This window comes from Myodes glareolus, chromosome 4 (genome assembly GCF_982192425.1).
Source record: "Myodes glareolus chromosome 4, mMyoGla1.1, whole genome shotgun sequence".
Classification (NCBI taxonomy): Eukaryota; Metazoa; Chordata; class Mammalia; order Rodentia; family Cricetidae; genus Myodes; species Myodes glareolus.
Window position 1 is genome coordinate 59,070,200 of NC_142029.1, and position 16,895 is coordinate 59,087,094.

Genomic DNA, 16,895 nt, shown 5'->3' on the forward strand with positions numbered 1-16,895 from the left:
GGGTCCTCAGTAACAAAACAGAATTTATCTAAGAAAAAATAAGGCAGCCAGGTAGTGGTGGTGCATGTCTTTAATCCCAGCACCCAGGGGGCAGAGGCAGGCAGATCTCCATGAGTTCAAGGCCAGCCTAGTCTACAAAATTAGTTCCAGGACAGCCAGAGATACACAGAGAAACCCTGTCTTGGAAGAAGAAGAAGAAGAAGAAGAAGAAGAAGAAGAAGAAGAAGAAGAGGAGGAGGAGGAGGAGGAGGAGGAGGAGGAGGAGGAGGAGGAGGAGGAGGAGGAGGAGGAGGAGGAGGAGGAGGAGGAGGAGGAGGAGAAAGAAAGAAAGAAAGAAAGAAAGAAAGAAAGAAAGAAGGCAAAAACCTTTCTATGAGAGGTTTTTTAAGCATTTAACCTGAGTTAAGCTTTGATGTAAAGAATTTATGTAACAGAAAGTTCCATGGTATCCAATTACTAGGCATAATTTTATGTTTTATGGATCAATTAAAATACATTTCAAAAGTATTAAGATGTTCTGAAAAGTCTTTCTAAGAGTCACACAACTTGTAAAAATTTCTAACTCATAGTACCAGAACAGAAAAGTATAAGGAGGCCTCAAAAACTATCCCTAGAAGCTTGAAACTTCATCTCAACAAATAAAATAAACTCAAGTTCCATACTTAGAGAGAGCCGAGCTAGACAGGAAGTGGCTTTTCCAGTGTGAAAAGATCTATTCTGGAGATTTCAGTGATTAGACGTGAAGGGATGCTTCTCTTTTGTGTCCAGGAAAGACCCAACCAGTTCTGTTCATTATAAAATCTCCCTTGCACCACCGAGGCAGGGGTGTGGTCTCTACAGGAAAGTTATGTATGGGAGGACAACCCAAAGCTTCCCAAGCCATCCAAATGCAATAGCAACCAATGTTCCAGCAGATCTCAAAATCAAGAAGGAGTTAATTTTGTTTGCTACTACACGGGCAAAGGGACCATGGGTAAACGAGTAGAAGCTTCCTGGTTCTGCCTGATTTTTAAAATAAGTCTTGAAAATGTAGCCCAGACAGGGTAGTCTATCTAAAACACAGATATTGTTCAAGAGAAGCAGACCTTGTCGTGGTTTTGATTTTCAGAGCTGTGTAAAAGCAAGCTGACGTCTTTTTCAGCTTCCTATAGCCCGGGAAGTATAGCTGATAGCGCCTATGGCCCATGGTGGGTACCCAAACTGGGAACATCTTCCTTATAAGGAGACCTAGCACTGGTGAGTTCCCCTAGGTAACAGCCGACAGCACATGCCTACATAACCAGCACCTGCGTGGGAATGGAGGAAACACCCAGCTGAACAGGGCTCTGACCTAGACAAAGCAGAGAAGACACGGACAGACAGCAGTACACATTTCCCTGTTGCTATTCCACCCCTGCCGGACTAAGAGTGATGGACAGGAGAACTACCTTTTACCAATTAATTCCAGAGGATAATTTGTAGCCTGGGCCCTTCCTTGACGATCCTGAGCTTTTAACAAACCATGACACCACTTTAATTTCTCCTTTGCCCCCATACTTTATTAAAACCTAGAGTAGGTTCCATCAAATATCCCTTCAAGGAAAAACAGAGCAAGGGGAAGAAGTGGAGCGACATTTGTCTCAACGCAATATGAAAGATTAGAGTTTGCTGGAGAAAGAGGGGGAGGAGCGGCATGAATTCTAGTGGAACACACACAGGGACACACACACACACACACAATTTCTCTTTTGCAATGACCTCCTTATGCCCCATCCATCAGCCTGGGGTTGGCTTATTCTAACTAGCAGATTCCTTTCTTCTGTATAACAGGCCCATCGGACACAATCTGCATGCCAATTATTGGCACAGACCCCTTGATACCAAAAAATGGAAATTAGCTGTCAAGAAAAGCCTTCAGCCGGCCAGTCTCTTCCTGCTCCCTATTTCCAGCCCACACACACCCTCCTTCTGCCAAGCGCCCGCTCTCACCAGGGAGTCCCCAATGGAAAAAGTCATCTAAAATACAAACATATTTTATTGTTATTAGTATTAGTTGCTGACTTTCTCAGTACAATATGGAATTCACCAGTGGGCAAAAGCTGCTTAGGGTGGAACTGGGTGAGAGAGGTTGATTTCTGATAATTGCATTTCTGTGGGAACAGATCAAGGCGTCCCATGAAAGGACACTCAAAGAAAATGTGAGGATGAGGGCAAAAGAAAACAGACGAGGAATGGGATTCTGTAGCTGGGAGAACAATCCCGACTTTCACACTCAAGAATGGGCCGAGGCAGAGTTGAAGGGACAGAGGTGAGACAAGCTAGGGAGTGAGCCTGCTTGCATCCTAATTGCCTCTCTTGAAAAGCCAGACTGCGGCCAGCTGGAGGGCCCCTACACACAGAGAACACAGCAAGTGTGCTGCCTGCAAGATCTCTCTCCCCCTGCTGCTTGCTGGGACTCAGAAGGAGTTTCCTCTTCTCCTTTCGCCAAAATGAGCCACAGATGGAAGGAGTTTATTTTCCACCATCAAAGAGGAAAGTCCCTGTTGGATGTCTCTGTAGGACAAAGGAGTCCATGTTGATTACCAGGAAGATTCCAGGCAAGGCCTTCAGTCAGGGGCAAATCATCCCTGCCAGTGTAGTTCTCATTCTTTAAAATTTGTTTTTAGTAAGGAAGGCTGATGATGTCATTCAGGTAGAGAGCACTGGCCCAGCATGTGTGAGGTCCTAAGTTCAATCCCCAGCACTGAAAAAAAGCAAAAAATAAAAAGTAAGGAATAACTTTCTAATTGTTTACTATTATTTCAATTGTTTTCATTATGACATAATCCAAGACTTGCTCAAAATCTGTCTTCCTTCATTAGTAAGTAGAAAACAGTCTTCTGGGGGGTGGGAAAACTTCTTTTCTTCCCATGCATTCTGAAAGTTAAAATTGCCAGACAAGCAAACCTGACATTATTAGATGTGCATTGTTCAGAATATGGTGCAGAAACAGCTTCGATAATCCACTGTCTACAGTGAGTGTTGCTAGGGTTGGCACAGCAAAGCTAGACACAGACAATGAATGAAATGAATGCTTATGCCACCATGAGAGGCTTTGTGAGCGAGACTCATGTCTCCACCTTTAGGAACACACGGGGACCAAGTCTAGCTGGCAGCCCTCATTCTCCTTGCTTTTCATTTTGGGACTGGGTCTCACTATGCAGTCCTGGATGACCTCAGACTTACTCTGTAGAACAGCCTGGCTTTGGACTCAAAGAGATCTGCCAGCCTCTGCCTCCTGAGTGCTGAGAGTAAAGACATGCGCCCCACCAGACCCAGCTTTGGCATCCTTGTTTTGAAGTGTTATTCCAGGTTTCCTTGACGTCCACGTATTTTGTTTATAGGGGTTTTGGTTTGGTTTTTGTCGTTTTGTTTTGTTGTGTGTTTTTGTCAGGGCCAATGAGAAGGTTTACCAGGTAAAGGTGACTGGCGCCAAAACTGATGTCCTGAATTCCGTCCCCTGGGACCCACAAGATGGAGAGAGAACCAATTCCCGTAAATTATCCCCTGAGTTCCACACATATTGTACATACACACATAGAGATAGGCATACAAATAAATAAATAATGATCATCAATCTTAAAGCTAAGCAGGATGAAGCTTGGTTAATATTTGGATGGGAGAACCACGCTGGCCATGTCAGGAGACAAGCACATCTCAGATTCTAAGGTATCTGCCTGGGTTAGATGTTGACCCGTTTTGCATGACTCCCCTGAATAGCCCAGAGGCTTGAGATAAGAAGCAGAGAAGAGCAACAGTGGAGACACTGGGCAGGACGTCTTCAGCAGGATGCGTACGAGACTGAGCACAATTGGCTACTAAGAGAGTGCGGTAGAAAGGCTGAGCTGCCAAGGATGCTGGGAAATCCGGAACTGAGAATAAAATGGGGATGACAGACAGTGGTCCAGAGTTGGGGCCAAAGAAGAGACTCTAGCAACATCACAACAGCATAATTATACATGTGGGGGAGCGAACACCCAGGCTACAACCATAACACTGCTGGTCCACTGGGCATGGGAATGAAGAAGAGGACGTTGTGGTCAGGTGGAGAGGCCAGACACAAACAATGTCACACCACCATCATATCACTTACTGCACATAACTCTGCAGATGACACTTCAGGCTGTTCTGAGTGTTCTGTTGGCTTATGTACCCTAGTGAGCCTCTGGCCACGAGGAAGGGACAGACAAGGTGGCATTCCAACGGCCTCACCCTGGCTTCTCATCACTATTTAGCCCTATAAGAGAGAGAAGTGCAGATGGAAGTTTCTGTCCTGCCCAGTCCTGATGCGGGAGAATTGTCTGTATTCTGTCAATCGTATTTTAATAAAATGCTGATTGGCCAGGCAGGCAGTATAGGCAGGAAAGTCAGACAGGAAGTAGAGGTGGAGCAAAGAGACTGGGAGTATTCTGGAAAGCAGGAAGCTCCCTCTCCATTCCTGAGCAGACCACCGAAGAGACAGCATGTAACCTGCCCAGCTGAAAAAGGTACTGAGCTGTGTGGCTAACATAGATAAGGATAATGGAGTAATATATGTTATAAGAACTAATAAGAAGCCTGATCTAATGGGCCAATCAGTTTATAATCTTACGGAGTCCTGTGTGTGATTTTCTTTGGGATATGCCAGCTGTGGGATACCAGGCAGGACAGATACCCCAACAAGCCAGCCCTCATGTTACACAGTCCCACATCCGTTCAGTCCCAAATAAACACACAGAAGCTTATATTAATTATAAACTGTTTGGCCTGTTATCTCAGGCTTATTATTAACTAGCTCTTACAATTTAAATTAACCTATAAACCTTGTCTATGTTTAACCATGTGACTTGGTACCTTTTATCAATGAGGCATTCTCATCTTGTATCCTCTGTGTCTGGCTAGTGATTGCATTTCTGCCTTTCCTCTCCCCAGAATTCTCCTAGTCTGGTTGTTCCACGTACACTTCCTGCCTGGCTACTGGCTACTTCATTTTATTAAGTCAATACGAGTGACAAATCTTTACAGTGTACAAAAGCATTAACCCACAGCAGGGAAGGGTGGTTTTATAAAAGATATTTTGACTGGCTTACCCCAAGCATGTATCTCTGCTTAAAATTCATGTATCTATCCAAGCTTGTCAATGAACACCAGCACAATCTATCCAGTCTTGTTAATGAATGTCAGCACAACCTATCCAGGCTTGTCAATGAATGCCAGCACAATCTATCCAGTCTTGTCAATAAACACCAGCACAACCTATCCAGGCTTGTCAATGAACACCAGCACAAAGCACTCTTCTCCCCTAAAGAAACCAAAAATGTCACTGAAATTATATTAGGCCTCACAGGTGACATTAGTACAGCCAGACTACTGAGTATCAGGTTCCAATTTGCATGTTAGGTTCTGTTGTGCTAAATAGAAAACATGCCCTTGTCATGCCAATTAGGTAGGTGAGAAGTTCCCTGCCACAAGGCTAGCACTAGACCTTGTGAGGGCCCAGGGGCCACTTATCTACTTGCGTAGGCAAATTCTTTGCTAGCTGGCTCTAGAGGAAAATGCATCTTACATAAGGTGCGGCTCTGCAGATAAGTCTGTTGTTAATGTATTTCAGACTGCCTTCGCCACGGCTCTTGTCACGGCAACATGCAATGTACATCTGTTTTAGCGGTATGTGTTGTACTTGTGGCAAAAAAAAAAAGTAAAAGAAAAAGAGACCTCAGGATGTCATTTGTTATTTACAGTGGATGCAAAAGAAAGGAAACCTGCAGCGCTCTCAACCCATACCACATATTTCCCTGTGTTCAAAACTAAAGCATCCAGACGGCAGTGCTCTAACGTGAGGGGGTTAGAACAGAGTTTTCCGTAGATGAGCACAACCCCGTGGTACCTCTACGGTGCTATGCCTGAGCTCAATGAACTAGCTAAGTACGTGGGTTAGGGTTCTGTCTATCACCACTGTTTAAATGTGTAAGGGTGACCCCCACACACACTCAGAAGAAGAAGAGGGAGAGAAAGAGCTGGGGTAGGAGGGATTTGGTTGTGAGCTCTATCTGCTGAGGTGATGGAAAAGTGAAGCTGATGTTCTTATCTCCTCTGATCCATATTTTCTTTAATATCCAGGAACCAATCCAATGTTGAGAAACTAAGATGGACCAACCTAGTATTTGCTCCACTAGAAGTCTACCTGCTCCAGGGGAAGCCCCAAACCACACTGTTAGGGAAACAATCCTGACCCTCTTCTGGGCATTTCTGTGTCTCTGGGAAACTCACAGGAAATTGTCTTGGTGGTGTTCAGTCACCATCTCGCCATTTTGAGGGGCCCAGGAATACCAAGGCTTGAATCAAGATAACAAACAGCAAGGAATGCATCCAGGGCAACCAGGTCAGGCCCAGTCAGTCTAAGCTAAAGATGCTGGGAGAAGAGAGAAAGAGCTGTCACTTGCTGATTCCAGATGTGACAGTTCTAAGATCAAGGGATCAGGTATAACTCAGCTGGTCCAATGGTTTGCCTAGCATGCAAAAGGCCATGGGTTTCATGCTCAGTACTACATAAAATATGACATGGTGGCTTACCTCTGTAAAGCCAAAATTTGGGAGGTAGATGCAAGAAGATAATGCACTCACGGTCATTCTTTGATACGTAGCAAGTTGGAGGCCAGTCTGAACTACCTGAGTCTCTCTCTCTCTCTCTCTCTCTCTCTCTCTCTCTCACACACACACACACACACACACACACACACACACACACACACACTGTATTGTGTGAGATTTCTCCTAGGGAAACATACACAATATTTATTCACTCCAGACAGGAAACAGGTAGCAGACTAAAATAATGGTTCTAGCAAAGCCCAATTTGGTGGACCCATGAGTTTATTGGGTTTCCTTATAGGAGTTTAGGTAAGGAGTTACTTAGAAAGGCAAGGAAAGCCGGGCAGTGGTGGCACAAGCCTTTAATCCCAGCACTTGGGAAGCAGAGGCAGGCCTCTGTGAGTTCTAGGTGGACCTGGTCTACAGAGCGAGTTCCAGGACAGGCTCCAAAGCTACAGAGAAACCCTGTCTAATAAGGAGAAGGAGGAGGAGGAAGAGGAGGAGGAGGAGGAGGAGGAAGAGGAGGAGGAGGAGGAAGAAGAAGAAGAAGAAGAAGAAGAAGAAGAAGAAGAAGAAGAAGAAGAAGAAGAAGAAGAAGAAGAAGAAGAAGAAGAAGAAGAGGAAAAGGAAGAAGGAAGGAAGGGAGAACTCCAAGGCAGTGACAACCCAGCATGGGCAGCAGCTCACAAAGGCAATCTGCACAGCTTACGGGCACCCTCCCTTGCTCCCTGAAGCCGGCTTCTCTGGCTACTGCTTCCTGTGCTTATAACCTTGAGCTGGGGCCTTGTGGATATTATTTTCTGAGCTCTCTGACTCTTGTAAATTTTGCCAGCTCTAAGTCTTTTGAGTCTCATTCCTCTCCAGGAGAGAATTTTTTATTAGGAGGAATAGCTAGAGACAGACACAAACTGATGGTGCATTTTAGCGTAACAGGAATTTTTAAAAGCATAGCATTGCAGCCCAAACGGAGTGGAGAATGGAAGAATTTGGGCACAACTTTTTTTTAAAGAGTTGAAAGAAGAATGGAGTCTGTAAATTCGGGTGATAACCCCTCTGCATCCCCTGGAGGGCGCAGCCTTCTTCGCCCAGCCTGGTTTTGGAGGAGGAGTGACATTGAGCATACACTGAGAGCATCCAGCCCTCCCATCCCGGCCTGGTCTGGGCTGTACACCCGTCTCCCCCAACTGGGTCCCCTCTCTGCAGCGACATCTCTATGGCCCACGCAGGACTCAGCCTGCTCTGAGAGCATTGCTTGACCGCGTTTCCTTCCCGTAATAAACTCATACATCAAAGCTGGAGAACCTGGGCCTGCCTAGGAGCGACTGTGGTTGGCGTTTGAATATCATTAGCAGGGCCCAGGGCCCTCGCGCTCCTCCTTGACTTCATATGCAAACTCCTGGGCTCCCTAGAGTACTTCTTGGAAAAAGTGCTCTGCATGGCTCGGACGTTTGTTATTTTGCAGGAGAGGACGCAGAGTATCCGCAGAGACCCAACCAAATCAACCTCGGCCCTGATCCAACAACAACTAAGACCTCTATTGACACCTAGTGGCGGCTTCTGGAATGACAGCCGAGTCTGGCTCACCCTCCAAAGCCACTTTGGAAAAAGCAAAATATAACAAATCCAGGTAACTTACAAAAAGAGAACAGGGAAAAGAAAAAATTTTATTTTCACTACCTCTTTATCTATCTATTAACCATAACATCGTGATTAAATATTTTATCTTGGCAAAGGAAAGGAGAGTTGAAGTCTTAACTATCTCTGGGCAAAACTTGGTCACAAAGAAAAGGAAATAGAGAAACAGAATCAAGAGACAAACGAGACCCAATTTTACAACGCACATACTCCCCTCCTACGCATACATGAATGTGTGATCTTTAAAAGCCAACCATAGTGACACACATCTGTAATTCCAGCATTTGGAAGACTGAGGCAGGAGGACTGCCATGAGTACCAGTCAAGGCTACAGAGAAAGCATTAGTCTGTCTCAAAGACCAAAAAGTCAGTGCAGGCCAGACATGGTGGCACACACCTGTGATCCCAGCACTTGGATAAACTGAGGAAGCAGGACGATCACTCCAAAGCCAGGCGGGGCTACAGACGAAGAGGAAAGAGAGAAAAAGAGAGAAAGAAACAAAGAGAGCTAGGAAGGGAGAAGAGTAGAGAAGGAGAAAGAGGAGAGAGAGAAGAAAAGAGCCGAGACGAGACGAGAAGAGAAGAAGAAAGAGGAGAAAAAGACCGAGACAGAGAATATCACTGCAGCACTGTGTGAGATAGCAAAGTTGGTGCTCTGTGTAAATGTAGTTATACCTACAAAGATACACACATGTATCAAGCAATAAGACTCGGGTATATGTGTTATTTCATGACTCAGCTCTTCATTGGTTTACCTGGCGGGTTTTGTTCTTAAGTCTTGTGGGGGGTGTATGCATGTGCGTGCACATGGTTATGTACATACATATTCATGTCATTTCTCAGGAGCTATCCACCTCTTTATTTAGACAGGCTCCCTTGCTGGCATGGAGTTTACCAAGAAGACTATGTTGGCTGGCCAGTGGGCTCCCCAGGGCTCCACCTGTCTCCACCTCCCCAGTGCTGGGATTAAAAGTGTGCACCACCACACCAGGCTTTTATTGTTGATATTTAGCGTGGGCTCTCGAAATCAAACTCAGATCTTCATGCTTGCTGATAGAGTTGTCTCCCCAGATCTCTTCTCAGCATCTTAGTACAAAAACTATGAATTTGTGGGAGGTGGGCAGAGAGGAGGAAGGGGAGGAGAGGAGAGGAGACAAGATGACCTGAGTTTGGGTTTGTTGCAGAAAGGACTACGTGTGTCCTCAAATCTTGGTCTTAACCAGGTAACTACAATCATTCCTCAGACATCACTGAACCCAAAGCGCCTCAATGGACTCTGGAGGAAAAACCTTGGCAATTCCACTCTCCCTGTGGACCTGGTCCCGTTGCCTCGGTCACAACCCTGAGCTCGGCACTGAGCTACTTACCAACCCTAGGATGTGCACCCAACTTAGCACCGACTCAAACAGATTCTCTGAGCTACTTACCAACCCTAGGATGTGCACCCAACTTAGCACCAACTCAAACAGATTCTTTTTTGACAGAATCTAAACCAGGGGGCCCAGACTCTGGTTCCTGGAGTGAAGATGCTGTAAATCCTATTGGTTACAAAGCTCAGGATCTAGGATGAGCTAAGGTCAGTAAGAGCCTCAGGAGTTACGGAGAAAGAACAAAGAACCAACCCATTCAGAGAGAAGATGAAGTGGCCAAGGCAATCAGAGACCACACAGACAGAGGGAGGAACAGAGCTAGGCTGGCTCCTGAAGACCAAGGCGGCCCAGCAAGGCCATCAGGGCCTGTTCAGACCTGAGACTTAAACAGGTGGGCACCAGCTTAGGAAAGAATCCTAACTCTGATTGCAAAATCGGGACCAGAAGTGAGCATTTAGTTTGCACACTGAAAGTGAGTCTTACTGGTACACACTACTTGGTTAACTGCGTATGTCAGAGACCAAGAAGCCCTGTGTGATTTTGGTCACTGCTTGTGCTGACTTCGTAGTCATTATCTATCTTAAGAGGTCACAGGAAGTCAATTAGTCCTTCCTCTAGCAGAAGTGATCAAAAGTCACCTTTTTACTGATGGTTCAGAAGCGTTGCTACTATTTTCATAGTGACCGATACTATGTGCACATTTGGGACTGCTGGTGAGCTTTTAATAAAATCTCTCTCATTGCCTTATTTGTGTATTCATCCAGTTGTGTGTGCGAGTGTGGGGAGGGGTGTGTACACTTGCCTGTTTAGAGTCTTTCTGGCTCACTCCCACTGTATTTATCGAGACAGAGTCTCTCAGTTGAACACAAAGCTCACACATGCAGCTGGTCTAACTAGCCAGCTAGCTGGATCCTCTGTTGCTGCCTTGAGGGATGGAAATACAGGCAGGCCACCACACCCACTTAGCATTTACATGAGCTCTGGAGGTCCGAACTTCAGTCCACACAACTGTGTAGCGGCTACTACTGAGCCATCCACTGACCAGGTTCGGAAAAAATCTCTAAGTTTGCAAGTTCTCAGAGCACTTCACAGTGTGTGTGTGTGTGTGTGTGTGTGTGTGTGTATGTGCGCGCGCGCGCGCGCCATGACTAAAGATGAACACTTAAATATTCTTGAAATTGATGGCACTCAATCACTGACCAGTTTGTCACCTTCAGGGCTTATTACAAGATTTGCACTATTTCTTTGAAAGTAACTTCTTTTGAATCAATGTTGTGAAAATGAGATACAGATTCCAATCAATTTTATTTTTCAACAGAACTTTTGCTATGAACTTAAGAGCTATGTGCAGAAGTCTTGCCACAAGCCAGGGCCATCAAATCTCAGCTCCCACGCATCAGTTTTATGGCCCTGATCAAAGGTTCCAATGCACCAAGGACCAAACCATGGGCCTCACATACAGCCACAAACAACCACTGAGTTCAGCACATACATCTATCACAAGTCACAGCTTACAGAGTTAGTCCAGTTGTGTTCCTCCTGAGTGACCAGGCTTCCTCTTCTGTTCTGTCTATAGTTGAAGGGTGACAGCAGCGTGACACCAACATGGTAAACAGCTCTTTGCCTCCTTCTCCTCAGCAGCTGGCTACAGTCTCTATGTGTGTCTCATCTTAGACCCGTGACTGCCAAGTCTACTGAACCATGACAGGCACGTCATCTCAACCCCGACTGGCAGGACCCCTTTACAATCTCCCTGCTTCCTTTGGATTTGACTACTTCATGTGAGCCTCCATGATCTCCTGGCCTGTTGGTTCAACATGCTCACTTTGATTTTTAAGCTTTTAGCTCAGGGCGGAATCTGCAGGAGTGTTTGCTTCACAAGTAGGAAAGAAAACAAGTGACCAAAAGGCAGGACCAACAAGGCTACAGGCCATCCCAGTAGACACAGAGACAAAAATATGTTTGGTGTCTGGTTGTAGGATGAAAGCTGTTTGCTTGGTTGTTTTGAGTTGTTTGGTCTTGGGGTTAGAATTTTTGAGACAGGGTCTCACTGTAGCTCAGGTTGAACTCAAACTAGCTATGTAACCAAGGATGACTTTAATCTCCTGATCCAAGTCCTAGGGCTACAGATGTGAGCCACCACACCCACCCAAGTCCTAGGGTTACAGGTATGAGCCACCACACCCACAAAAAAATTTGAATTTTTAATTTACTGTTTTGTTCTCTTCAAAGTATGAGTTCATATTGATATTTCCTATCCAGTTCCAACAACACATGTTCCTACTCAAATTCCTGATTCTCTAATTGGGGTTCTTCTTACAACAACACAATTAGATTCCCTACAAGAAAACCTAATTTCTTATCCCCATCATCTGGAAAGAAAGTAGTTCCAAAAGAAAGTTACTACCTTGTCTAATAAACCCTCCAATTAGCAAGTAAAGGTCAGTTTTCCTAATACTTTCATTGGGGTTGCTTTAACCACACTCAGCTTAGGAGTTGGAAAAGTCTCTTTGCTCTAGGGTCATTCCTAGTCTCTCATTGTTTGGCTCCATGAATCTGCCTAGTATGGAAAGTTGACTCACCTGCTTTACTTTATTTTCAGTTTGAGGACCCTGACATCAAAACTGGCCAACCAAGGGTCTTAGAAAGGGGAAGGTCTAACATAAATGTGCCTGCATGCAGTCACACACAAGGTGGGGTGGGGGAGAAGGAAAAGAAAGAGGAGGAGGAGGAGGAGAAGAAGAAAGGTTGTTTGTCAGTCACCAGGAGAGAGGACATTTTACCTCTGTAAAGAGAAACTTCATCAGCAAAGTGACCAACAAGTTACCCTAAGATGGGGGCAAAATAATACCCCAACTCAACACCACATTCTAGCTAATAAGAACTTCAGGACAAGAATGAGTTATCTCTTTTTAAGTCATCGATCAGTCTCAAACATTATAGGTTATTGCTATTGCTCCTGGTTACCTTCTACAACTTCACAGTCAGATTGTTGCTGAAGACACCACACACAGAGCATGGAGAAATCAAGCTGCTACTGACCTGGAAGTTTCCTCCCTACTGACTGGCTCCTATAGTGCTGGAAAATGCTATGCCTGCTGCCCGAGGAGTAACGCAATCATCAGTCCCACCCAACTAAGAATCCTGTGAGCTACAATGATGACTGGTGTTGCGAGACACGCCCACTGGTGTGATAGTGGCTCACATAGTATAGGAGTAACCAACCACTTTCTGATTGGCTCTACGGCTTGCCCCATGAGATGGAAACCATGTATGTTAACAGGGCCAAGAACCTACGGATTATGGGTTGTAGGCCTTAAGGGAGAACCTAACACTATTATTCTGCTAAATGTATTAAAATGACTCCTGGTGACTTATCACTACAGTCATAGATTATCTCTCTCTCATCCCTTTTCAGATAAGTTCTTCCTATAGTAGACAGAAATTGACAAAGGAACCCACAACTGCTCTACATGTAGAAAATAAGAAACGAGAGTGCTAGGCCTAAATGTAATATAGGTTTCACACTCTCCCCATGCTCAGGGATCTTTGAGGATAAGGAGGCAGGAACATTGTAAGAGTCAGAGATAGTGGAAGATTTCAAGGAAGCTGTTTCCTGAGCATGGTAGGGTAGGTGCACATATAAACTCACAGCCATGGTGACAGCCTGCACAGACCTGTGTGAGCTCAGGCCAGACCAAACCCCAGCTTGGGGAAGGTGGCCGTGAAGTCGCACCCTTTGCTGAGAGGCTACTGGGATTTGATAGCTTCTGCGACAGGGTGAGTCAGCTTCCTTTTAAAATGTGACCCCTGCTAGGTCAACCACACTCCAGGGCAGGCCCCACTCCCAAGAGCAGCTGGGCAACACAAACTGGACTCATTTGAGAAGGAGATTCCAGAGTGGGTGGGAGGGAGAGTGAGGAGAGAGAGGTGATTGCAGGAGGAATTAGAAGGTAATTAGGAGGGGGTAGATGTGATCGAAGCACACTGTATGATATTCTCAAAGAAGCAATAAAAGCATTGCTTTTTGAAAGTGGAAATTTCTCCACAGACGTCTACAGTTTCTGATCATGTAGAAAGATGGCAGTGTTTCTAATTATAGTGGCCTCGGATGGAGGCTCTGGCTGCATTCTGTTCCTAGAGAACCCCAAATCCTTCCCCTGAAATCGATTACAAAAAGTCCCAAGCCCCGAGTCTCCCTTCTCTCAGAGCTTCATCTTTGATTTCAGAGTATACTTAAAAAGTCGAACTTCAGGCAAATGAATGCATCGTGTGGTTTTAGTTATCCAACTATAGTGCGCTCTCCAAAGACATTAGTTTAACAATCCCAATTTGAGAATAATTATTTTAGGTTGTGAAATAAGGTGTTGGAGAAAGGACCCCACTTCGTGCGGCACTGGCCAAGCAAGCTTTTCGGCCATATGCTTAGAGCCACACCAGGCTTTTTCTAACGCTCCAGCTCGAGGCTCTCCTTTGCCTTCAGAGTTTAAAACTTAGAAGAGTGGGGAAACAAAAGAAGGGCATGAGAGAGGGAAGGGGGGGAGGGGGGAAGAAAGAAAGGGAGCCGCTGGGGAGGAGGAACGTGGAAGGGGAGGAGATGGCAGGGAAGGGGAGGGGAGAGAGAGAAAACAGTAAAGCAGTTGGAAAGAAAGCCGCTGACAAACCATTTAACTCCACAGACTCAAATGTGTGTGAAAATCAACAAAACACATTCAATAAAGACCAAGAGAACCAATCAATCACTTCTCACCCTTTCCAGTTCACTGTCTGTCCAGAGGCGTCCTTCCAGCCTTCCAGCAGCTAACACCCTAATGCCTCTGAACAGGACTTGAAATTGGATACATTTCTAATGTTTACAGCTTTTCTTTTTTTATTTTATTTTATTTTTTTATTTATTTATTTATTTATTTATTTATTTATTTATTTATTGGTTAGTGGGGAAATCCTTTATCTGAAAGGGTACCTTGCAAATTACTTGCGTTTCAGCATCTTCCTGCTGCCCTCTACTACAGGAAACCTCCGTAGTGAAGACACCACGGTCTCCCACAGCACAGCCTAGGTATCTCCCAAGAGGGGAACTGTTTACCTTTGATCTGGCTGCAAAGGTCCAACAGCTGAGCCAGCGGAGTTCTGCGAATGAAGTGACTTCACCTGACTCAGGCCCCAGGAGGGAGTCAAAAGGCCTGACCTCTGCCCCTTCCAGCAGTGTCCCCAGGCCTTGCGCTTGCTTTGCAGGCTCGACCTTATAAGGAGGCTAGTGTGCAAAACTTGCTTGCCGCCCCTAGGCGATCTGGAAGCACGTGCTAGGTGAGCAGTTCCGGAGCAAGGTAGGAGCTAACCTTGTGCTGTTTCAGGTCTCTAGAGGTCTCCCACTCAGGTCCTCCTGGGTGTGGAATGCGACTTCACAGCCTCTCCTAGAGCTGGCAACTGCTCACTAAGAGATACAAGGAGGAGCCACTGCGTCTTCCTTTGGGAACCTCCAACTCTGGCAAGGAAATGTAAGGGTCCCCGGGAGCCAGAAAAACAAAACCAAATCTCCAGTTTGGGTAAACTCTAATGTTGTTCCCAACCTCACAGTGTGTACAATGCTTTAGCATGATTGGGCCGCATTGGGAATCCCCACTGCTGCTGACCCTTGACCTGAGGAGCACCTCTAGGACATGAGTCTGGTCAGGGGCAGGCTAAAAATAGGGTGTACAACAAAAAGAAAGAGGTATAACTTGGTTTGGACTAGGTTTGGTTGTTGCGGCCTCCCCCTTGAAGTGTCTGTCCATCATCACCACCTTCCTCCCAAACAAAGGTTCTCTGTGTAGCCCAGACTGACCTCGAACTCGAGTCCTCCAAGGGCTGGGTTCCGAACACGTGCCTGCAGAGTAAGACAAGAGCAGAGAACCTAGAAAGGAGAGCGAGCCACGGGGCACACTCTCTGGTGTCAGAGACAGAAAGCGAAGACATGGTGACCGCTAAATTCTGCAAGCGACGATGGAGCTGTGTTCCGTGTAGGCCTGGGGACTTTCTCCAGTTGACTCCTGGTTCCCGGAAAACTAACCCTTTCCCTAAAAAAGGAAAAGCTCCCGAAAGCCCAGGGAGCTTCATCTCTAGTGGAAACAGAAAGCTATTTCAGAATTCACCACAAGGTGGCACCAGACACCCGTGCACGCAATGAAGGCGCTCCCTTCCGGTGGGCGGAGGAATTGGACAACCTGATCAAGTCAGACCAGATTCAAAGGAAACAGATCCGCAGAAAAGTCACACCGGCCCCAAAAGAAAACAGGCCCACGGAAAACAAGAAAGAAGCCTGTTTTAAAGAGATAGGGAGGCGTAGCACGGAGGCCAGATATCATCTGCAATTCCTCCGTCAAACGAAGTTTCCCAGGAAACTCCTTGACACGACAGGAGATAGTTAAGCGGGAGGTGGAAGCCAGAGAGGCTGTTTCGCGGTGGGCGCAGGTGGTTTCTGGAGCCAGGTACTGGTGGTGGAGAAATAAGCCTTGTGACTTACATTTGCTGGTATTTTCCACTAATAAAAATAAGTGAGCCGATAAGCCCTCAAATGAGTACTGTGAGGGCACAATAAAGACGCCGAAATGGTTGCCCATGATTAGAGAAAGGTTTTTCAAAGCTGCCGGTAAGAGAGAGAGAACATCCAAAGGTACTGGAAGAGTCCAGGCCAGAGGGAACAAGCTGAAGACTAGACATGGCCAGGGCTATCTATCTCTTGGGAGCCGAGAGAAGCAGGAAGATAGCATAGAGAATAACCAGAGTCGCAAAAAAGAGAGTAGCAGAGAATAGCACGTGCCGGGTGGGTGGAGACATTACAGAGAGAGCGAACTGGTATCTAGAAGGGAGGCCTGTGACCTGCAGCAGGCTGGGAGCTAGCACAGTGGAGAAGGAGCGGGAATGACCTGCCAGGGTGGCCTGGGCTTTGAGATGTAGTAGGGAGCTCAGCATGGGCTTTGATGTGTAACCACAGGTGTGTATCAGTGGGGAGCCACATGTCCCCTCTGCCAGGGGCAAGGGAAATGACTCCTGGCAGAGGGGAACCCATTTCGCAAGTTCCTGAGGAATACTGGCTTTTATCTAACCACCAGAAATCTTTCCATAGTCTACCTTGAGCTGAGCCAAGACTGCCGTTTCCAGCCATGGGCACTTCCTGAGACCTAACACGGTCACAGCAGACTACACACTGTTGCTTCTTTTCAGTTTTGGTACTTCCTGTGTACGGGTGAAGGGTGTTTGTACATCCCACTTGGTGCTTGTCAGGGAACAATCTCTGTGGTATCTGTTCTGTCTTGTACCTTT

General features: G+C 46.1%; 1 long non-coding RNA gene across 1 annotated transcript; it reads right to left on the bottom strand.

Moving 5' to 3' along the window:
- Positions 1-1,996: 1,996 nt before the first annotated feature.
- LOC125388886 (uncharacterized) lies at positions 1,997-16,317 on the bottom strand. Its single transcript, XR_007228347.3, has 2 exons — positions 15,418-16,317; positions 1,997-2,722 (listed from the first exon to the last, which is right to left on the bottom strand). It is a non-coding gene; the product is annotated as an uncharacterized LOC125388886 (long non-coding RNA).
- Between the last annotated feature and the right edge of the window lie 578 nt (positions 16,318-16,895).